This window comes from Stegostoma tigrinum, chromosome 11 (assembly GCF_030684315.1).
Source record: "Stegostoma tigrinum isolate sSteTig4 chromosome 11, sSteTig4.hap1, whole genome shotgun sequence".
NCBI classification, from domain to species: domain Eukaryota; kingdom Metazoa; phylum Chordata; class Chondrichthyes; order Orectolobiformes; family Stegostomatidae; genus Stegostoma; species Stegostoma tigrinum.
In genome coordinates, this window is record NC_081364.1 from 16,580,635 (window position 1) to 16,605,782 (window position 25,148).

General features: G+C 43.2%; 1 protein-coding gene across 3 annotated transcripts in view; it reads right to left on the reverse strand.

Annotated features, from left to right (window-relative positions):
• Positions 1 to 25,148, reverse strand: part of LOC125460536 (copine-9-like) — a 428,858-nt gene that overhangs the window by 102,458 nt on the left and 301,252 nt on the right. Inside the window, exon 1 of one of the 3 annotated variants that reach the window (XM_048548086.2) lies at positions 18,877 to 18,957. The exons of the other annotated variants lie outside the window; for them this stretch is intronic. The gene's annotated coding sequence lies outside the window, so the exon portion shown is untranslated. Of the gene's footprint in view, positions 1 to 18,876; positions 18,958 to 25,148 lie in introns of those variants that run through there. 3 annotated transcript variants of the gene reach the window in all.

Here is a 25,148-nt window from a genome sequence, read left to right on the forward strand (position 1 = left end):
TGACCAGGCAAGACTACTCTCAGTTAATTAGAACCGAAACCAAAAATGATTTATTCTCATCATCCATAGCAATAACGTCCTTATTTGGCAAAATATAGACCAGGGTTGTCTGCCTCTCTTCATTGCAAATTGCAAAGTTAGAAGATATATTACAGCAAATTCAATCTTATGATTATTATATTACAAAAATTGTAAACACTGTGTAGACAATAAAGGATTGTTCAAGATAATGCTCATAATATTTATTTGGCAAGGGATTTTAATTTAATTATTCAAATTAAGGTTCATCAGATGGGCGCTAAATGCTGTATACATTGGGAATGAACTTTTTGAGTGGGACTTCACCATTATCAGAGATCAAATCTAGACCTAACTAACTCTGACTGCTGATCTTGAGATTCCTATGAAGTTGCAATCCAGATCTTAACCACCGTTGGTGAGCAGAATGCATCTGTATCCTAATCTGGTTCTAAGTGATGAAGAAGAGGAGAAAAAAAAGGCTTGAATCTGTCATAACCGCAAAAGTTCTGAAGCACTTTGAAAACACAGCATGTAATTTTCACACAGCAAGTTCTCGCAGCAGTAATGTGATAATGACCAGATAATCTGCTTTGGTGATATTGATTGAAGATAAATATTAGCCAGGACACTGAGGATAACTCGCTTGCTCTTCTGATAAACAGTGTCATTGGATCTTTTACATCCATCTGAGAAGGCCAGTGTGAAAGAAGGCACCTCTGACAATGCAGAGCTCTAATGGAATATCTGTTTTTTTAGTGCTGAAGCCCTGGAGTACAACTTGATCCCACAGCCTTCTGACATAGAAGTAAGACTACTATCTGATGATAGGAAGTTGAAAAATGCTGTGTTGCTATAGACATTGAGGTTCAAAAATTGATTTTACAATCACATGCTCCCACTAAAGAGGGCTGACTGGTCCTATGAAACCATACGGTGATGGAACCTGATTAACGAAGAGAAACGAAAGAGAATTGCACTACAATATTGCAATTTTCCATATCCAACTCCATTAGAGTTTCAGATTGGCTTTTGTAATGTATTGTTGGTGCAAAAGCAGAAGGCTATATCTAACTCATGCTTTATTTGATCTGGGTATACTGCCCCAGGTGCCTAAGATGGAACATGTTCTACTATTCACAAATTCTTCCCCTTAATGAGCATAAAACATGCACACAACATCCAAAAACAAACTGTCTCAATCTGCTGAATATACAATACAATGAAAAAAAACGTCCAATTGGGAAAAACATAGATGTAGTAATTTCAATCACAGGCAATAAATTTGATCCCAACATATTCTAACCTAAAGGTGTAAATTTTATCAGTTTTAACCATTAGCTTTATTGCAAAACACAAGGGGAACTGATTCACAAGGAATAATAATAGAAGAACACTCAGGGTGCTAATTAATTATTAAAATATTTTCTGGCTGACATCAATATAAATGCAAAACCTCCAAGAGGTAAATCTAGTTTGAAGTTGATCATCTTTCAAAGAATTCTGTGGAAAACCTTTTATTTTTCACTCTCAAATGGAGGCAGACTTTATATTAGTATGAAAGGTACTAAGTGGGATTGAGCAGCTCAGTCTGAGGGCTATTTCAAATCAAACCACAGATATGGAAAAGGAGGCATGGGCACACATTGGTGAGTAGAAAGTTGAAGACTAATGTTAGGAAAAACTTCAACAATTTGTGCTTATGTGGCATCTGTAACTAATGAAAGCACTTCAAAGAAAAATAGATACCACCTAAAGAAAGAAGTATTAGGAAGTGGTTTTTAAATTTGGTGGAACTTGAATATTGTTAGTTGGACACTAAAGGAACACCTTTGATGGAAATAAGTTTTTGGAGCAATTACCCTTACCTTGTACTTTTATAATTTTGCGACAATTTTGTTCTAGCAGGCCCAGAAATAAAGCAGCAGTGTGTTATTACCACAGCAACTAGGGTATTTCTACAGGCATAATACAAGAATTCCAGAGTATCAAGCCTAAACTTCCAATGCTATGGAGATAGAGGAAGATGCACAACAAGTCAGAGCAATAGGAAATTAAAGTTCTGGAGGTTTTAAGATTAGAGACGGTTACATAGATGATGAAAGACATGGCATGAGAGACTTACAAAGTGGGAATTTTAGATTGGAGGTATTGGGAGAATGAGAGACAATGAAGGTCTGTAAAGAAAACGGTGATAGATGTGCTGGACCTGGCGTGAGAATAAGATATAGATAGCAATGGTTCCCAATAAGCTGGAGTTACAGCATATAGAAGTTAGGAGGCCAACCAGTTGGTGGGGCTAGACATCTTCCTGGAGGGGCTTTCGAGAATCTCACCATTCCAACTGTCCATCCCTACATCCCTACTTTTGGCAATGGACAAACCAATGTGCATGGTGAACCATGTCACAAAAGCAGTCTAACAGCATGATTCTGATGGGCAGTTTATGCAAAGTGAAGAGGTAGAGCTGTGTGTCTGTTGAAGATGATTCTGTAAAGGTGTATCATGCAGACTGGGATATCCGTAAGTGGTCTACTGTTAATGAAATCATTTTCAGCCTAGTTACTGTTGTAATACTAGAAATCTAGGAGCCAATTTGCACAATGCAAGTTCCCACAAATGACAATCAGATGATACACTGAGGCCTAGGATCAGCAACCCACTGCTTAAAAGGTTGGCAGAGTAGAAATCGTTAAGACACATAAGAAGCATTTAGATGAGTACTTAAAATGCCAGAGCATTCAAAGCTACTGGACAAGTGCGAGAAAGTGGGATTGGAATAGATAGATGCTTGATGACAGGCACAGACATGATGGGCCAAATGTTCTTGCTCCAAGCTATATAATGTATATGACGTTAAATCTGTGGTTCCCAAACTTTTCAGTATCAAGGCACATTTCAATGAGGCAAATAATTCCATTGCATACCCACATTTACTCATCTGTATTGATTACTCATAAATGTCACACTTAAATGCATTTTCTGTAATGTAATGTGAATAGAGAGACTATTCAGGTCTTGGGTGAGGGGGTGAGTTGAATCCCTCTCCCCCAGAGACAGTCTAATGAAGGGTGGGCTTCACGTGCTGAGGGTCCTATACCCATCATGTAGTTGGGTCTGCTCTGGTATGGTCCTGATGGCCTGCAATAGCAGCGGTGCACCAGCTGACTGGTTCAGCCTGGCAAAGGAGCTAAGGCCATGGCGACAGACATACCAATCCTGCAACTGTTCACCAATCAGATGCTGGGAATTGTTTCACCCTCCCCCATGATAGGGGCACCTGGTGTCAGCAGGTAAAACCACGCTACATCCCAATGATTTCGCAGCACACCAGCCGAAAAATCACTGCTCTAAATGACCAGATAATCTGTTTTTGGTGTTTTTTAGCTGAGGGATATATAGTGACCATATACTGGCATGATTCCCAGCACTCCTCTTCAAAATGTGAAATTTCACTGTCACCTGAGAGGGCAGATAGGGCCTTTTCTTATTTGAATGACCACACTTTCAATGATACAACACTCTGTGGGTCTCCCACTGAACTCCGAGTCTAGATAATATTCCCAAGTCTCTACAATGGGATGTAAACTATGACCTTCTGACTTAGAGATGGGAATGGTATTCAGTAATGTATCAAGGCTGATATCTCAACAGATTGACTATAATGCAATAGATTTGAATCCTTTGCTCTCAGGAATCTACTTTTTAATTGGATTTAATGGCTAGGTTAATACTCTTGTTTGTAATGATGGTGACAAAATTCTGTCCATCCTATTGTATTTTATGTTTATGAGGCATATAGCTGTAACATTTCTCAGGTTAATTCTAAACCACTCAGAGATAGTAGGAACTGTCGATGCTGAAGAAGCTGAGATAGCAAGGTGTAGAGCTGGATGAACACAGCAGGCCAAGCAGCATCAGAGTATCAGGAAAGCTGACGTTTCAGGTCTGGATCTTTTTGTCAAGAAGGATCCAGGCCTCTGATGCTGCCTGGCCTGCTGTGTTCATCCATCACGACACCTTGTTAATTTAAAACAACTGATGCATTTGGTTAGAAAACAGTAAAATGAACTAGTGATGGTACAGAACTTGTTGTAGAGTTGGACTGTAGTTTCCCACTTCTTGTATCAACAAGCAAAAGCCACAGAAATGCTAATGGATACGTTAGCACCAAAATTAGCAACAGCCCTGTTCTGTTTTCTGTGCTTTTTTAAATTTATTCTTGAGCAGTGCTAAGAAAGCCAGTATTTGTTGCAATTGAATAAATGCCCTTCAGAAGGTGGTGGTTAACTGCCTTCTTGAATCTACCAGCTGTAGGTAGATCTACAGTGATCCCTTACTGACTTTACTGTGGAGGTGGCAGTTTGGGTGCAATGAATGATTTGCTCAGTCAGTTAAGAATCAATGGCACTGTGTGGGTATGGAATACATGTCGGCCAGGCTAGGTAACAATGGCAGACTTCCTTCCCTAAAGAACATTAGTAAATTAAATGGATTTTTGTAACAATCCAATTGTTCATGGAGTCACGTTTTATTCATTATTTATTAATCAAATATTGAAATAATTTACACGTGGAGAGTCCCTGACATTGATCCAACTTCGTCAAAGCCACCAATCAGAGTGAATAGGATGTCTGACACTCCTGTTAATATCAGTCAGACAGGGGTCCCTGATTGGACTAGATTTACAGCCACAGTCAGGGAATTCTTATTCTGTGAGGTCCACCTATCTGACCTCATTGCAATCAATGCAAATCCAAATCTCACCAATACTGTCTTGGGATAGGAACCTGTGTCTCCAAAGCAATTAACTGAGATTAATAGACTAATAACATTACAACTCCAGCACTGCAAGTTAAGAGTTAACTGTCATTCTATTTTGGGATTGAACCCACGAAGAGCAAATAAGGTACAGACAAGATCATTTCAATGCACTTGTCACAAACCAAACATTTGAATGGTGTCTACAGAGCAGCAGATGGGTTAACCTTTGGATGCTTCATTCAGCTGATCATTAGGATAATTTCCAAGTTGCAACATGCTTTGCTCTGTGAGTGAATTAACAACATGAATCTTTGTCACAAGAGTAAATAACTCATGTCAGTAACGGCTTACCTTGATAAAATAATTGCACATTAATGCCCAATGTCTGGAACATATGAGCTCAGCAGAATTACCACAATTTTTGGTGCAATCAAATAATTGATTTAAATACAAATAGATGCCTGAGAATACCATATGTGATAGGCTGCTGATTGACTGGAATACAGACAAGGCTAAGCAGAATGTCTTCATTAGTAAACAATGAGAGTGCTATGTCGCTGTGGATCAGCCCTACCCACAGAGAACATTTAGAAATTCCACTGCACGCTATGCCTGATTCTCTGATCATTATTGTAAATGTTTGGAGAAATGTGCACCGTAGCTGTCAGATAATCGATATGCATTTCCAATGAGAAAGGTTCCTCACTTACAGCACTAGGCTGAAAATGCTACTGTGTATTTTTCACTGTTTTCTGACTTCAATAAAGACATAGGCTTAAGTATGAAATGCCTGGCACCGAGTTATGCTCACGTTGCTTTCATAAATTAGAGAATGGATGAAAATACCATGTAAAACTCAATCATGATGCAGCAATCATTCCCAACTCTTCATGAAGTAAACAAGAAAAAATAAAAATACTTTTATCTACCAGCCCCATTAGGAGACTATCAGCGAGTACTGGTTATGAGAGAATTGCATATTTGCACTGCTTAAACACTAGCCAAAGGCATCAGGATTGTTTGGAAAGGAGGAAGTGGCAAGGCATCATGGAGGAGCACCAGGGAATGTAGGTTTGATGTGGTGCTTTAAGGAGAAATCTTCCACAATAAACATAAAGCATAAAAGTTACTGTTTACTTGGCAGCCCTTTTAAGGACTGCTGATTTGACAGATGAGTCACTTGACTGATGAGCATCAGAAAAAAACTATCTAGCATCCACCAACGCCTAAGTAAACATATGTGCAGATGACACTAAAATAGGTGGTATTGCAGACAGTGAGGAACGTTATCAGAAATTGTAGCAGGGTCTTGAGCAGTCGGGGAAGTGGTCTGAGAAATGGCAAACGTATTATAATATAGATAAGTGTGAGACGCTGCATTTTGGAAAGCCAAATCAAGGTAGGAGTTTCATGGTGAATGGTAGGGCCTTGAGGAATGTAATGGAACAGAGGGATGTTGGGTTTCAGGTACACGGTTCTCTGAAAGTGCAGTCACAGGTAGAGAGGGCAGTGAAGAAAGTTTTTGGCACATTGGCCTTCATCAGTCAGAGTACAGAATTTGGGAAGATATGTTGCAGGATGTTGGTGCAGCCACACATGAAATATTGTGTCAGTTTTCGTCACCTTGCTAGAGGGAAGATGGTATTAAACTGGAAAGAGTGCAGAAGAAATTTACAAGGATGATGCCAGGACTCAAGGGATTGGGTAATTGGGGCAGGTTGGACAAGCTAGGACATTTTTCTTAATAATTTAGGAGACTGAGGGAGGTATCTTATAGAAGTATCGAAGATCACAAGTGGCATGGATAGGGTGAATGCACTAAGTCTTTTTCCCAGGGTTGGGGAATTGAGGACTAGATGGCATCAGTTTAAGGTACAAGGGGAAAGAATACATGGGAGCCTAAGGAGGCAACTTGTTTACACAGAGAATGTTATGCATATGGAATGAGCTTCTGGGGAAATAGTTGAGGCAGGGTACATTGAGAAAAGTTAAAAGAAATTTGAATGAATACATGGATAGGAAAGGTTTAGAAGGATATGGGACAAGTGCAGGGAAATGGGCTCAGCACGAATGGGCATTTTGGTCAGCACGGATCAGTTTGGGCTGAAGGGCCTGTCTCCATGCTGTAGGGCTCTCTGACTCTATGACTGTATGTGTACTCAAAGGCTATAGAGAGCTTTCTAAAATGTGAAATGGAAGTTTGAATTACTGACTTTGCTTCTTAAATTTTGTTTTGATTAAATAGGCAGACTTCTTTTCACAGGAATGAATCTGTTGCATTGGATTGTATGGGTTTTCATGTGATGGAGATAGACAGGAGTTTCCTTTTTTAATGCTCATTTTTTTTTGCATTGAAGGGCTGAAACTACTAAAATGTGACCTTTCCTCAGAAATGCTGGTAGCTAGGGAAATGTTAGCTGAGGGGAGAAAGGTCTGTGGGATGGAGAGAGGACACTTGTCCAAAGAAATCGACATGGAGGCGAAGATGGTGGATGAAGAATTCGACTTCATGCCCAAAATTCATTAAGGTGGGGATGCAGAGAGATAAAGCTGAGACTTTTACTGAACACAAAACATTCAGCATTGGAGAGCGGAAGGTTGGAAGGGATGGTGAATACCCGACAAAAGGTGAGGATATAGGAGGGTATGGTGTCAGAGGGAAGGGGAGGGAAGGATGGAGGAGATTAGATCCGAAGTTCTCTACCTCGCTTTTCTGGCTCAACAATTGCTTTGATCGCACCTTTTAATTTGCTGCCCTCATTCTCCTTCACATTTCTGCAACAACTGGTGTATCATTCCTCCTCCCTCCCCAGTATCCGAGGGCCCAAAACATACCTTCCAGGCGAAGCATTTGCTGCTCACAATGTGGTCTCTTCTACAAGGGGAAACAAAGCATTGACTGGGTGACTGCTTTGCAGAACATCTATGTTCTGCTTGCAAAAAAGACCCTGAGCTTCCAATTGCTTGCCACTTTAACACATCACCCTGTCCTCTGGTCAACAACTCTGACTTGCTGCAGTGTTTCAGTGAAGCTCAATGCAAGCTAGAAGAACAACACCTCATTTCCTACTTGGGGGACCCTGCAGCCCTCCAGACTCAATATTAGGGCCTGAACTCTCCCATGTCTGAGCTCCCTACCCCACAGACCAGGCTTTGTTATCATATAGTCTGCAGTTATACACCACATATTGTTAGCCACTAACTGTCTTCATTAACAGCTATTCATCCTCCTGGCCAGATCACTGTCTACTCCTTTGTTTGTCCAACTGCTTTTTTCTTTCACACATACCCCATTCTGGGGAAGGGTCACCGGACCTGAAACATTAATTCAGATTTTTTCTACACAGATGCTGCCAGACCTGCTGAGGGTTTCGCTGCAACTTCTGTTTTTGTTTCTTGTGATGTGTAAGTTGAATAGATGCAATATACTTGCTAAAAAAAAAGAAACTAAGAGCAAGAGTGAGAGTGACCTCCCACCCACAGCCTCTAACCTCATCCTTCCCCACCCCCGCACCACCCGCTTCTATACCCTTCCCAAAATCCAAAAAGCTGACTGCCCTCGTCGACCCATTGTCTCCGCCTGCTCCTGCCCCACCGAACTTATCTCCACCTATCTCCACTCCCTTTTCTCCCCTTTGGTCCAGGAACTCCCTACCTGCATCCGTGACACCACCCACATTCTCCACCTCCTCCAGAACTTCAAAATCCCCGGTTCCCAACACCTTATTTTTACTATGGACTTCCGGTGCCTATATACCTGCATTCCCCATGCAGATGACCTAAAGGCTCTCTGCTTCCTCCTGTCCCGCAGACCCGGCCAGTCCCCCTCCACTGAGACCCTCATCCGCTTATCTGAACTCGTCCTCACCCTCAACACCTTCTCCTTTAATTCCTCCCACTTCCTACAGATAAAGGGGGCAGCCATGAGTACCTGCATGGGCCCGAGCTGTGCTTGCCTCTTTGTAGGATACGTGAAAAGATCCCTCTTCTGTACCTACACTGATCCTAAACCCCACCTCTTCCTCTGTTACATTGATAACTGTTTTGGTGCCACCTCATGTTCCCACGAGGAGTTCGAACAGTTCATCCACTTCACTAACACCTTCCACCCCAACCTTAAGTTTACCTGGAACATCTCTGACACCTCTCTCTCCTTCCTGGACCTCTCCGCCTCCATCTCTGGCATCCACCTCGAAACTGATATCCATTTTAAGCCTACAGACTCCCACAGCTGCCTGGAATACTCCTCCTCTCACCCACCTTCTTGTAAAAAAGTCATCCCCTATTCCCAACTCCTTCACCTCTGCTGCATCTGCTCCCGAGATGAGGCATTCCAGTCCCGAACATCCCAGATGTCCTCTTTTTTCAAGGACCACAACTCTCCCTCCACAGTGATCGAAAATGCCTTCGACTGTGTCTCCTGCACTTCCCAAAACTCATCCCTCACACCCCGTCCCTGCAATAATAACCAAAACAGAATCCCTCTTGTCCTCACGTACCACCCGACCAACCTCCAAATCCACCGCATCATCCTCCGACATTTCCGCCATCTGCAATCCGACCCCACCACCAAAGACATTTTCCCCTCCCCACCCTAATGTGCTTTCTGGAGGGACCACTCTCTCCATGACTCCCTCATCCGCTCCACACTCCCCTCCAGTCCCACCAGCCCCAGCGCTTTTCCCTGCAAGTGAAGCAAGTGCTACACCTGCCCCCACACCACCTCCCTCACCCCCATCCCAGGCCCTAAGAAGACCTTCCACACTAAACAGATGTTCACCTGAGCATCTGTTGATGTGATATACTGTATCTGCTGATCCCATTGTGGCCTCCTCTACATCAGGGAAACCAAGCAGAGACTTGGGGACCACTTTGCAGAACACCTGTGCTCCGTTCGCAACAAACAACTACACCTCCCAGTTGCAAACCATTTCAACTCCAACCCCTACTCCTCGGACGACATGTCCACCTTGGGCCTCCTACATTGCCACAATGACACCACCCAAAAGATGCAGGAACAGCATCTCATGTCTTTGGCAGTGGGGCCAGTTTGCAAAGGCTTCAAAATCTCCCCTCCAGCGACTGCATCCCAAAACCAGCCCAGCTCACTCATTCCAGGCTCCCTAACGATTCCCCCCTCAAGCCCCACCCACATCTCCTACCCACTAAGCTCATCCCGCCTCCTTGACCTGTCTGTCCTCCCTGGACTGACCTATCGCCTCCCTAACTGCCCACCTACATTCACCTTTACTGGCTCCAATCCCGCCTCTTTGACCTGTCCGTCTCCTCATCATCTATCTTCTCCTTTATCCATCTTGTATCCGCCTCCCCCTCACTCCCTATTTATTTCAGAATCCTCTTCCCCTCTCCCATTTCTGAAGAAGGGTCTTGATCCGAAATGTCAGCTTTCCTGCTCTTCCTGCTTGGCTTGCTGTGCTCATCCAGCTCTGCACTAAGTTCACCACTTTTCTTTTGTGATAAACATTTTCTTCTGCTGAAGGAACTTAGCAAAAGCAGGAACAGGGTAATGAACTGGATGATTAGTCATGCTCACATTGAATCATGCAGCAGGCTCGAAGGGCCGAATGACCTACCCCAGCTCCTGTTTTCCATGTTTCTATGAGTAGGCCACTCAACAAGATGCATGACTCGATAAAATCGAGTTGATCTGATTTTAATGCAACACTGCACTCCTCCGTATAGTCATAGCCATTTAGTCATACAGCATGGAACTAGTGTCTTTGGTTCAAGCAGTCTATACTGAAAATAATCCCAAACTACATTAGTCCCACCAATAATCTTTCATCCCCTTTGTGGTCACAAGTCAATATACTACATAAAAACAGAAAGAACTGTGGATACGGGGACAAAAACAGAAGTTGCTGGTAAAGCTCAGCAGGTCTGGCAGCATCTGTGAAGATAAAATCACAGTTAACGTTTCGGATCTGGCGACCCTTCCGAACCCAGACCTGAAACGTTAACTCTGGCTTTTTCTTCACAGATGCTGCCAGACCTGCTGAGCTTTTCCAGCAACTTCTGTTTTTATTTGTGTTTTTGAATCGGCCTACCTCTGACTTAAAAATATTTAAAGATTCTGTATTCACTGCCTTCTGAAGAAGAAAATTCCAATGATTCACAACACTCAAAGATATAAAAAAAACCCTCATCTGTTTTAAATGTGTGACCCTATATTTCTGAATGATGGCTCTTAGTTCTAGATTCTCCTACAGAAAAAAAAAACATTTTTTTCAACATTCATCGAGTTAAGTGCCCTCAGGATCTTGCATTTTTATTTGGGATCTTTGTTGTTATCCAACGGCTATAGAACATCTGGTGGCTATAATTTCTTTTACAACTGCAGTTCAGGCAGAACACACCATATGGGCTGAATCTTCTGATATTTTGACTAAGTGTTATTTTAGAACATAGAACATAGAACAGTACAGCACAGAACAGGCCCTTCAGCCCACGATGTTGTGCCGACCATTGATCCTCATGTACGCACCCTCAAATTTCTGTGACCATATGCATGTCCAGCAGTCTCTTAAATGACCCCAATGACCTTGCTTCCACAACTGCTGCTGGCAACGCATTCCTTGCTCTCACAACTCTCTGTGTAAAGAACACGCTTCTGACATCCCCTCTATACTTTCCTCCAACCAGCTTAAAACTATGACCCCTCGTGTTAGCCATTTCTGCCCTGGGAAATAGTCTCTGGCTATCAACTCTATCTATGCCTCTCATTATCTTGTATACCTCAATTAGGTCCCCTCTCCTCCTCCTTTTCTCCAATGAAAAAAGTCAGAGCTCAGTCAACCTCTCTTCATAAGATAAGCCCTCCAGTCCAGGCAGCATCCTGGTAAACCTCCTCTGAACCCTCTCCAAAGCATCCACATCTTTCCTATAATAGGGCGACCAGAACTGAAGTGCGGTTTAACCAAAGTTTTATAGAGCTGCAACAAGATCTCACGACTCTTAAACTCAATCCCCCTGCTAATGAGAGCCAAAACACCATATGCTTTCGTAACAACCCTGTCCACTTGGGTGGCCATTTTAAGGGATCTATGTATTTGCACACCAAGATCCCTCTGTTCCTCCACATTGCCAAGAATCCTATCCTTAATCCTGTACTCAGCTTTCAAATTCGACATTCCAAAATGCATCACCTCGCATTTATCCAGGTTGAACTCCATCTGCCACCTCTCAGCCCATCTCTGCATCCTGACAATGTCCCGCTGCAGCCTACAACAGCCCTCTATACTGTCAACGACAGCTCCAACCTTCGTGTCGTCTGCAAACTTGCTGACCCATCCTTCAATCCCCTCATCCAAGTCATTAATAAAAATTACAAACAGTAGAGGCCCAACGACAGAGCCCTGTGGAACACCACTCACCACTGACTTCCAGGCAGAATATTTTCCTTCTACTACCACTCGCTATCTTCTGTTGGCCAGCCAATTCTGTATCCAGACTGCTAAGTTCCCCTGTATCCCATTCTTCCTGACCTTCTGAATGAGCCTACCATGGGGAACCTTATCAAATGCCTTGCTGAAGTCCATATACACCACATCCACAGCTCGACCCTCATCAACTTTTCTAGTCACATCCTCAAAGAGCTCGATAAGATTTGTGAGGCATGACCTGCCCCTCACAAAGCCGTGTTGACTGCATTTAATCAAGCCATGCTCTTCCAGATGGTCATAAATCCCATCCCTCAGAATCCTTTCTAACACCTTGCAGACGACAGACATGAGACTTACTGGTCTGTAATTGCCGGGGATTTCCCTATTTCCTTTCTTGAAGAGAGGAATTACATTTGCCTCTCTCCAGTCGTCAGGTATGACTCCAGTGGAGAGTGAGGATGCAAAGATCTTTGCAAGTGGCGAAGCAATTGCATTCCTCATTTCCCAAAGCAGCTGAGGACAAATCTGGTCCGGGCCTGGTGACTTGTCAATCTTAATGTTTGACAAAATTTTCAGCACATCAGCTTCCTCTATCTCTATCCATTCCAGCATGCACACCTGCTCTTCAAAGGTTTCATTCACTACAAAGTTCGTTTCTTTCGTAAAGACAGAAGCAAAAAACTCATTTAGGGCTTCCCCTACCTCCTCAGATTCCACACACAAGTTCCCTACGCTATCCCTGGTCGGCCCTACTCTTTCTTTGACCATTCTCTTATTCCTCACATAAGTGTAAAATGCCTTTGTGTTCTCCCTAATCCGTTCTGCCAAGCCTTTCTCGTGCCCCCTCCTGGCTCTCCTCAGACCATTTTTGAGCTCCTTCCTCGCCTGCCTGTAATCCTCTAGAGCTGAGCTTGACCCTAGCTTCCTCCACCTTATGTAAGCTACCTTTTGACGAGAAGCTCCACCGCTCTCGTCATCCAAGGTTCCTTTATCTTACCCCTTCCTGCCTGTCTCAGAGGGACATATTTATTCATCACTCGTAACAACTGTTCCTTAAACAGTCTCCACATGTCTATAGTGCCTTTACCATGGAACAATTGCTCCCAGTCCACGCTTCCTAACTCATGTCTAATCGCATCATAGTTTCCTCTCCCCCAATTAAATATCCTCCCATTTTGCCTAATCCCATCCTTCTCCATAGCTATGTAGAATGTGAGGCAGTTATGGTCACTATCACCAAAATGCTCTTCCACCACAAGATCTGATACCTGCCCCGGCTCGTTTCCGAGCACCAAGTCTAGAATGGCCTCTCCCCTCATCGGCCTGTCAACGTACTGAGTTAGGAAACCCTCCTGAACACACCTTACAAAAACAGCTCCGTTCAGATCTTCTGCTCGAAGGAGGTTCCAATCAATATTGGGAAAGTTAAAGTCACCCATTACAACAACCCTACTAAGTCCACACTTTTCCAAAATCTGCCGACCTATGCTTTCTTCAATCTCCCAGCTGTTATTGGGAGGCCTGTAGTAAACCACTAACGAGGTTTTCTTTCCTAGAGACCTACCAGGCTTTCTCACGCTATCATCTCAAAAACATGCCTCATTAATTACCATACCACTCTTTTGTCTAATTCTAGCCCAATTCTCTCCCTCGCTGTAGCCAGAGGTGTTCACCACTGCCCAGATATTCTGGGATAACTCTAGATCCCTGGTATCAGTAGGATCTTTAACAGGCTGTTGTGGACCCAACCACACACTGTCAGTCCAGAGCTGTCCTACACAGTTTATGATATTTGTTCACAGGCAAAGGAAATTGGCAGACAGGCACCTGGAGGTCCTAGTGGACAGTGTGATTCAGAGGAGGAATGTCCTTATCCTCCAGGATAACAAGAGGAGGGCACTACATCCAACTGTGCCAGTCTTGTCTGTGGTTGCCACCTGGATCTCAAATGTCGAGACGAAGGCCCAAGAGTGTAGGATCAATAATCTCCTCTACTACATTTTCTCTGTATGACTTCACACACGTTCCATCTCTGCTATTGGTCTTATCATCAACTGAGGATCATGATCTACCCCTTTCATTATTCTGTGCAACGTCTTCCCACACTTGGTTTCACCCACCCAATTTCCCCACACATAAGGTGTTCGTGTGTCACACATAAATGGCAGGTGGACTCGATGGGCCGAATGGCCTTACTTCCACTCCTATGTCTTATGTCTTACGGAACAATGTCTTAGAAGTATAATACTGCAGATGCAGGAAATCTGAAATAAATACAGAAAATGTTGGAGATACACAGCAGGTATGGCAGATTTGAAGACAGAGAAGCAGGATTCACATTGACTCAAAATGGCAACTGCTTTGCTCCTAACAAATGCAGGCAGATGTCCTGAGTTTCTCCAAAAATATTGGTTTTTATCCCCCACACTATGAACCCACATGGCCTCTGCAACGCTTGTTCATGCACTCAGGAGATCTTACCAGCATGAGCACTAACAGCTGTGCCACCCTCTCTCAACTCATTTAATCCCTCCATTCTCTCAGTCCAGGAAGAAACAGTTCAGAACCCCAGGATGGGAAGAGCCACCTTGGGTGGTAGGGTGTCATCTGCCTTCTCACCCATTACGAGTATAGATTCCTCACCCTAACTGCCTACAGCAGTCAAATAACCAAGTCCAAGTTGCTGAAATAAAACAAAAAAAAACTGTGGATTCTGGCAATCTGACACCAAAGCAGAAACTGCTCGAGAAACTCAGCAGGTCTGGCAGCATCTGTTGGGAGGAAAGCAGAGTTAATGTTTCTGTGAACTGGCGAGTTCTGCAGAAGGATCAATGGGCTTGAAACTGACATCTGCTTTCTGTCCAAAGGCACTGCCAGGCCTGCTATTTTTATCTCCAGCAATTTTTATTTTTGCTGAGCTTTCTCTTGCCTTACTGTGCTTGGACACCCTGCCTGATGGGTATCTCCCTGGATTTCACACACAGCCTGAGATTTTGGACATAGCCCTTTATTTGTAACATATGCAGTGAGTTTGCTGCATAAGCTACTGGCACATGTTGCAATTGTGTTATTGACACAGTACTGTGCCATACAACGATGTGTTCACCCTGCGACTGATAAATGCTGACCAGCATGACAGGCTAACTGGCATTTTGTCTGTGTCGAATGACAAGGTAATACAGCAGGACTATGAGCCTTTAAACTGTAGCTGAAGGAGACAAGTGCCAAAAGGCAAAGCAAAGCAGGGATGTTGTGAGCATATGGTAGGAGCTAAATGAGTGAGTGTTAAGAGAGTGATTTGCAACTTGGCCCAGTTTATAAGTAGGGTGACTGCCCTTGCACACAAAGTGCCAGGAACCCAGGTTCAATTCCACCCTTGGGTGACTGTGTGGAGTTTGCACCTTCTCCCATGTCTGCCTGGGTTTCCTCTGGGTGCTCTGGTTTCCTCCCACAGTTTAAGTAAATGCAGGTTAGGTAAATTGGCCATGCCAAATTGTCCATAGTGTCCAAGCTAGGTGGGCTAGTTTTGGGAAATGATGGGTTACAAGGATACAGTGGGGTGGGCATGGATGGGATGCACTTCAGAGCGTTGGTGAGGGCTCAATGGCCAAATGGCTTGATTCCACATTGTAGGTGTCTTTGCTGCAGCATTCCAAGTCATGGTGCACTCCAAAGTGCAGTATTAAAATGCAGAGATGTACTGTAGGTGGATTGGACATGTTTCATGATGGCGCAGAGAGTCTGTCTGATGTCAAGTGCCAGCATCTATGGATGTGGGCTGCCTGTGACCGTCTCCCTGGAGCGTGCCCTGTGAAGGTGCCAAATGTTCAAGCATGTTGTTCAAGAAACAAGCAGTGTGCTGGGGTCTTCAAGTTACTGTTCTGACTTAAACAGTTCTTGGTATTCGGTTTCTAACTGTCCCATAGCAAAATAGAAAAGTGCAATGAAATGAGATTTGTAGCGAACAAAGGCAATAAAAGCAATAATTCCCATTAATATACTTCTTGCTGATTCCTAATGACAATCTCATCTCAATGTCTAGAACTCTGTCTGAAAATGCAACTTGTTGCTCCCAATGCCAAGATAGGCCTTGCTTAATTTGTCGTGCAATTATCCCAGATTTCTCACTCTTGCCCATGTTATTCAAGGCCCGAGAAGATTCTGCCCAGTAAAAGCTCAAACTAAGGCTGAGATCCATGTGCCTGTTTCTATGCCAGCCCAGCCTGGTGCCAGGCAGGCTCAGGCTACTGCAACATGACAGTGGATCGCAATGCGCCAAGTGGTAAGCAGGCATAAATGGCAATCCAGAAACGCATTGCCCTACAGAGCATGAGAATTGCTGCACTTCTCTCAATTGAGAGCAATTATGAGATTGCCAGTGGTTCTAGGTGCATCAACGCTCTGTCAACTCCCAGAGTGACCACTACCATTCTGTCAGCGACCTTGCTGATACCTTTCAGCCAAGCCTAAAATGTTGCTGCTCATGCCTGGGTCCTGAAGTCCAAAGTCATTCCTCAAGATCAAGCTGATTAAAAGCATCTTGTAAGTCCAAATGCAGTCTTCACATTGAAAATCAGCATTCTTCCACCAGTCATTCCACTGAGATAACACTGCACAGGAGCACCCAGGCAGAAGGGGTGATCCACAAGACAGGAACAAAGGGAATCCATAAGAGTGAACAGTTCATTCCTGTTGATAACAATAGATGCAGTGTTGGATGTGGAAAGGTTTTGTCCCTGGCTTTTTTTTCTGGATGCTTGCCAAAGAAACACTGTGAAGGGGCAATTCCGATGGATATAACAGATGGCAGTGATGAGTCCACTCTGAGGTGGGGAAGTTATTTTATTCAAATAAAAGCTTGATATTCTGGTCTCTCAGTCATTCCAGTTACAAGGGACGTGGGATTGCCTCCTCCATATTTCCTCTGTTCTTCCTCCTGTGTCTGTCCTGATGTGGCCTCAGGATTCCAAAGGGCAATGGCTGCACCATCAAAATGGTACAACTGAGCAAGGCCTGCAGAAAGCCACAATCAACTGATACCCATTCTGGTGTGCACTGTGGGGTCAAGGCATCAGAATGGCAACTTGAAGAAATTGATTGCCTGCTTGATGGAGTTCCAGGTGGTTTGGTGTCTTTCATTTTAGGCCTGGTCTGCTCATGTTGTAGAATGAAGAAGAGGGCCATCAGTCAGGGGCAGAGGAGCAAGCTCTTGCCCCTGAGCAACTATGGTGTTTCTAGGAAAACAATGTCAATGGGCAGGGCAAATTGGCACAAGATGGATGCGTCGTGTTGTTGCCACGGTAGTGGGTATTTATTGAAATGATGAGGTCACCCACTAACTGCAAGTTTATGCAATGGAAGCACTTGCTGTTTGTAAACCTGTTCCCGTTAATGTGGATGACCCACAGAGCTCTGTGCATACAACTGAAGATGTCCTATGCCTTTGGGAATCCTGCTGTCCTGGAGAAACCCATGCATCTTATCATCATGCTTGTCGCTCTTCAGTCAAAGACAATGAATTGCACTCATCTGCACTAGATGGTCTCTGTAATCTCCAGAATTTGGCTGGCATGCTGTGAAATACTGTCAATGGGCTCCCACCCTCACCTCAAAGGACCCAAAAGTGTAGAAGTTGCATTTCTGCTTTGATGCTTCTGTTATAGCAGCCTATGACTCTTCTGGGTACTGATCTTATTGGGTTGAAATCCATTACCAGAGCACTGGAAAATTCCCTTGAACCCAGTCATGGAACTTAAAAAGAATTTTTTTCTTCAGTTGTTCTCACTGTGTTTGCACGGGTCCTCCAGGTGCTCAGGTTTCCTAACACACTCCAAAGGTGTGCAGATTAGGTGGACTGGCCATGCTAAATTGTCCCCTAGTGTCAGGGGACGTGCAGGCTGGGTGGGGTAGCCATAGGAAATGCAGGGTTACAGGAATAGGGTAGAGCGAGTGGGTGTGGGAGGGATCCTATTTGGAGGGTTGGTGTGGACTCAATGGGCCAAATGACCTGCTTCCACTTCATAGGAATCCTATGATTCTATGATTAACTTGTCACCTTGCATATGGCTTTAAAGCCACATTTAGCAGCTCAGCATGCCTGTGCTGTTTTTGGGTCTCACATCAGTCTCTGTCGTGAATCAAAATGGCTTTTAAAATTTTAATCAGCTGTTAAAATTTTGATTGGCTACAGCTACTCTAAGTTTTAAATTTTAAAATCCTAGGAGCATTTGTCCTTCACAGAGCCAGGCTGCAAACGTGGTTGTGAGCTAAGTGGATTTATTTAATTATTGCAAGCAACTGGAGGTTGCTTTAAGTAAACTGAATGCGAAGAAGGCTTGTATTGTCTGTGAGGTGACACACATTTTTACACATGTCCAGTTCAGTCAATCAGTGTATAATTATCAGATTTTGAGATATGTATTTATAGCTAGAGTGCTGTGAAAAATTAGTACTTTTGCCACTCAAGATGGCAGTTTATACAGTATGCCATCTAAAAACGGCTGCGATTTTTAATATTAACCGCTGTTGTGGTGGAATGATATAGTTATGGAGGTCAGAAATGCAGTATTTCAAAGGCACTTTGCCAAGATTCTTCACAGTTTCTAAGAAATTATGTTGCAGTGTGGTCCTACTCCAGACGTGCAGCGGACTGGTTAAAGGAGAAAAAAGTGCAGAGAAAGTAATTACTCACGATCTATATCAAGAGTGATCTAGCTGTCCATATGTAAGCAAGGTGCCCGAAATTCCCAGCACTGGTATCTTATTTTCTTGACGAGCGAGTCCTGGCACCTTTCCAACTGCTCCAGGAGAGTTAGTGTGCGAGAGGTGATATTCACCCATCAACAAGCAGGATTCTTACAGCCAATACTTGCCATTATTTAAATTGTCATCAGTTTCAACTCCATTTCTTGAAATAAATGCATACAATCATATTCACTTTGTGAGAAAACGTTGCTTGAATGGGATGATACTGTTAAGGGACAAAATGCAGACTTTTTGCTGACAATTTGAAGAATGAACAAAATGTATAGAATAATTTTCAAATTAAACTGCAATGTTTTGCTTGATAGCTCCTGCCTGTTCTGCACAATAGCTGCTGTCTGCCTCTGAAATGGTTCATCATGTGTACAATGCTGGTGTGAGCCATTTTGCCGAGGGCATTAGGGAGTGCATGGTGTGTCCAACAGAATTGGACAGAATAGGCCAATCATGGAGTCAAGCAGTGGGTGACGACAATCTTAAGCAAGTTTGGACATTTTGAAGTTCAAAGCTCCAGCTCCAGTCCTCTCTTAACTTCACAGAGTTGAACACGTGTGCATTCGTGTAAGGAGTCCCTACCAATCCCCGCAAAAGAATCATCCTTACTGCACTTTCAGGCTATTGGTTGTTTGATTTTCATTGGCTGTTGCAATGTTTGCTGGTTTCCTGTAGATTGCAGAGGAGAAAGCAGGAGCTGCACAATCCCCCTGCAGCTTGTAAATCAGAAGGGATTGTGGCAATGTGGGAAGGAAGATTCAGTATGAGGATATAATCAACTTTGAATGTTTTAATCCTGCTATTGTTACGCCATAGTGAAAGCCATTCCGATGATGGTGACCACCATCTCCAATCGTGCTCATCCTTTGCCAGTTAGGATCTGCTGACTCCAGTTATGCATGGCTTGAACTACGAGAGAGTGAAATCTGTAAGTGTGCATGTGAAAAATAAATCATTACTGATAGAGATTGTTGGTAGGGGAGTATTGAGGGTGTGGTACATGGAGTCTGAGGTTAGTGATGATGCCCACGTGATTGGCACGCCAGCAGCCAACTTCAGGTTCCGCTCCCTTTACACCAATACACACCCGTAGAGTGTCTGCTCTGCAGGTTTGATGGTCTTGTCTTAGCAGGAAGGTCTGGTCAGTGCGGAGGTCTTCTTCAGTGGGAGCTTCTGGGTGTTCCAGCAGCCCGACATGGTGCTCTCATCCAGTCCCAGTGTGGAGGTCTCATCCTGGTGATTGGCGTTGAGATCTTGTTCTGGCGTGTAGGTCTTCTATTCCAACCTGGAGCAGTGGTCTCCCATTACGGTGAACTTGTCCTAGAGGTGCGGTCTCAGCTTGGCATGACAGACTCCAGATTTGGCAGCCTCTTCCCATCCTGGAGCTCTTCTTCAATGGCGGCTTCTGAGTGTTCCATCATTTATCATCTTATTTAACTTTCAGTGAACTGAATAAAGAATGAAAGAAATGCGGATGCTGTAAATCAGGAACAACTCTGTGGGTCTGGCAGCATCTGTGAAGGAAAGAACAGTGTTCATGTTTCGGGTCCAGAGACCCTTCCTCAGAACCGGACCCAAAACATTAACTCTGTTTTTACCTCCACAGATGCTGCCAGACCTGCTGAGCTTTTCCAGCAACTTTATTTTTGTTCAGTGAACTGAAGTTGATCTGAGATGAACTTTGCCTTAATTTTTATTTTTTTCTTCTTACGTATGACTTCTGTCATTAATACAGGTGCTGTGATATGACAACTTATAAAGCCTTTCACTCTTTTTCGCTTTTAAAAATACATGTGACAAGAAGTTGCTGTTCTATTCTGTATTGGCTATAAGGTGCTCTGCAGCAACTTACCAAGGCTCCTTCAACAATTCCTTTCAGAAGAAGGAGGTGGGTGGCAGATAAATGGAAGCACAAGTTCCCTTTCTCATTATACGCTAGCCCGACATCGAATTACATTGCAGTTCCCTCACTGTCACTGGATCAAAATACCAGAATGCCAAACCCAACAGCACTATGGGGCTACCTACACCACAGGGAGTGTACTTGAGTAGATGTTTGAGAAGAGGACTCGTCGCCACCTTCTCAAGAGGAGTTGGGGTAGACAACAAATTGGCCAACAGCTCCCACATCCCATGGAAGAATGATAAAAAAAGGTTGCAGGCATATGAAATTGGAAGATGATTGCATCAAAATAGCTTCATTTGAAGATTTTAATCTCGTTGGGGCACTTCATCTATCTCTTCCAGGCACCTATCTGCCCTGTAATGAAGGTCACCCTATCCAATCTGCACTCATGTCCTCTGTGTATTGATGTATTGAAGCTTGCCCTTCCTATTTGTATCCATAATCAACAGAGGCATCAGAGACCATGCTTGCTTCTTGTATTGTAATTCAATATTCGTCTGGCCGTTTTACATTGAATTCCTGTACTTGCAGCTGTTCCAGCCGGAACATACCTTTGTTTTTAAGGGATATGGGCTGATTTTAAGTGGTAACAGTGCTACACATACATGGGCTCCCTGTTGAAGAGTGCAGCCGCTCAGCAACACATTCAGCACAGGCTGTCTGGTCACAATTATCATGAAAATTAATAGGCTGGATGATATTTGAGCATTGTTTGCATTAAAAGCAACTGGCACTGCTTACTGGCACATTATGACACTCCCAGCAGTATTCAGGCCCTTCTCAATTTCACAGCAAAGCTATGATATCTTTGCTTTGCCATAAAAAAAAGCCTAAATATTATTGTCCACCACTCCATGAAGTACATGAATATTTGGAATAGGTTGAAGAATGTTTTTAATAACACCGCTAACATAATGAAGCAATATCAATGTGTGCGTGAGTGTGTGCACGCACTGCACATGTGGCAGGGGCAGGAGGTGAGGAAGTAGGTATCCAATGGTGTTTATTTTCCTATTTATTAGAAACTTCCCCTGCCTGTGCAAAGATGCTACAGACAAGGTTCCCAGGTGTTCACTGTCTGCCACAATGTAAGCCTTATCTTTCCATGCGTGCATTTTGGGTTTGACTTTCTTGCTCACTGAATTCAGTAACCATGGAAATCATACTCCGGTACTTCCAAATACATACAGCATTCCATTTCTTCCAGTAGATTAAACCTTTCATTTCAAGTATAATGAACTGAGCGCACTATCCCCAAGAACACGTTCTTGCTCAGCGAACTGTGGCCAAATTAGCAAACCTCTTAAGTAAGTATGGGAATTTCAATGCTGTTCTCAAAACAACATCCCCTCCCATTAAACAAAAATAAAACCAAGAAACTGCAGATGTTGGAAATCAGAAGCAAAAACAAAAATTGCTGGAGAAGCTCAGCAGGCTTGACAGCATCTGCGGGGAGAAATCAGAGGTAATGTTTCAGGTCCTAATGACCTTTCTTCAGAAGTTAAGAAGCTCTGAAGAATGGTCACTGGGCCTGAAACATCAAGTTTGCTTTCTCTCCACAAATTCTGAAGAAGGGCCCTGATCTGAAATGTCAACTATCCTGCTCCTCTGATGTTGCCTGGCCAACTGTGTTCCTCCAGCTCCACACTTTGTCATCTTTGGTCAGAGACTCGAATCAGGTTTCAGTTTAGAACAATGGTTTTTTTTATCGTTAGAAGGGCTGCTGGTATGTGAAGTCTTCAGACTGGAAATATGTCTTTAGTTTTTATCAGTCAAAGAAAATGGCGAGAAAAAAGCCTAGGTTTTTCATATGATTCAATGGAAGGAGTCAGTAGGGTAAGTCTATACTTATCTGTCCCTTGGAGAGATAGTAATGGAAAGAGTCACATTAGGTGAACATGCAGAAATGCTGAAAGGAAATGCTTGCAAACTTGTCAGTTAAGGAAAACATCGAAGAGCTCAGAAAGGAGGAATATTTCACTGGGATTGAGCAACTGTACCAGATATTACTGGGTTGAATCTTCTTTCGGCTGTTTATGCTAAGATTTTTCAAAATTATCTTAAATGTGCTTTATGATGCTTTGTGTAATCGACTTGTGTCCTTTTGTTAAAACAATATACTGCAAAAGTAAAATATATGGTCTTACTTTCACTCTGAGATTTCGCATGTCCAGTATTACCCTCAGTTAGTATCCTGACAATGTGGACTATTTAGTTGGGTTGCTGTTTGGGTGGACATGCCAGGTGACATGATAAAATTCTCCATGTTGGTGTTGAAACTGAGGGAATTTATTTGGAGGGTTTAGTACTAGGCTTGTTGGTCAGCTGGATAATACATGAAATGGGGACAAGTAGGAATGATTAGTGCTGAACTTTCATCAATGATCTATTGTTAGACACCTTTAATAACTGAAATGGACCTTGTTTATCCTCAGCATTCTGCTCTTGCACCTCAATTCTTTCACTATTGGTGATTACAAACCAAAGTTTCCAAAAATGTGGGTTGCAGTCCCAAGAGGGGTCATGGCATGAGCCATTGAGTTTTCAGCCGGTGCTGTGTTGCATCTCATCATTAGTATGTTGCTATGCCTTTCAGAGATGTTCTCATGATATAATCATTATTTTACAATAGCATGTGGTTTGAGGGCATAAAGATCTCATTCTCCATCTTATCTCATTTCACATGGAACATGATACTCTACTGAAAGCACATTTGCTTTGTTGTAGCCTAATGGCTTAATATCAGCATGGGCACTAATGTACCTGTGGAATGTAATGTATATACATAAAATTTGGTTGTAATAATTGCCTGCTGGACTTTTAAATACCACAATATCCATATCCAGTTGCTTCTGTTGCAGGAGATAACATAAGCATTGCTGCATCAGGTAAAATACTATGTTGAAGACGAACTCACACCAACTGGGTTCAGTTCTGAGGCTACATTACATGGTTTTCCCAACCACGGTTCAGTGGAAGCATGGGAAAGGAATGAGTTCCTTGGCCTCATTCGTTTCTGCCTTGTGCGCACTTGATTTTGTGTTTTTTTGGCCCTTCTTTGTAGGGAGTGGAGTGTTCCCTCAAATTGACCCCACACATAGCTGGGTCAAATCAATCAATGGGAATCCTGATTGGAAGACCAATGAGTTGGGAAGGAAGGTTATCTGGAAAATTGAAGGGTTGGGATCAGGCAGGTTCCAGAGCTCCTGATTTGCCTGATGTTCCTCTTGTCTGCAGCCAATCCCATTTGACAGTTATCAACAACTTGCTCTAACATCTTCAATGTAATAGCTATGCTGAGCTTCTACATCCAGCATTGAGTCTTCTAACATCATGATTCATAATAAAATGTGTTCATTGGCAGAATGTGGCCTTGCTGGTGTGGCCAGGATGTGATGTCCATCCATAAAAAGGCAAAACAAAAACTATACTATGAGGTTTTCCTTGAGTTTGGGGTCAGAAATATTTCACAGCATTTGCAAAAAAAACTGTGTTCTGCGAGAACACTATACTGAAGTTGAACTATAACTGCTACCCCCAACTTTTCAAGCTTCTGTCTGACAATGAAATTGAATGCGATGATTGACTATCTCAATCACCTAAAGATGTACTTTCCCCCAGTTTGAGTCTGAGAAATTCCAATCAGGTTGAAAACCGTTTTCAATGTCAGCCTGCAGACCTAGATTTGCCGGCAGCTGTGATTTGAACAGCTTATTAAAATTTCATGTGATTGATTTTTACAGAAAACAAAATCCAGAACTTCTCCGTCAGAATCCTGGTTCAGCTTGAAGACAAACTATCAGACATTGCATTAGAAGTGATGGTTCCGTCTCTCAGTGTGTACATTGAGTGAAGCTGGAGTTAGCACACTGCTCTGTTTTGACTCTCGATATCAAGCCTGGATGTCACATTGGGACGAGAAATGCAGGATTAACCAAACTGCCAGAGGTTGAAAGGCTGCGTTGTAATCTGCACACCCATGTGTCTCATTGGGCAGAGTGACTACATGAAATAATGTTTTCACAAAATGGTTTGAAGCACAGATTTTCATATCTAAATAAGGTATGTTTGTTTTAAAAAGGGCAAACTTTAGTGAAATACTGCGAGCTAAATCTTACAATATTTTGGCTAAGTGTCAATTTCGTTGAGTTTCACTGAATGTTTCCCCACATGAGCTCTGGTAAGGTTTTTCATTGTATTGTCCCTCACTGATGACTTCACACTCCTCTCACCTGATCCTGGCCCATTTCTACCATCTCATTGTATCAGGAAAATCTCACCACTGCCAAGATATTCCAGAA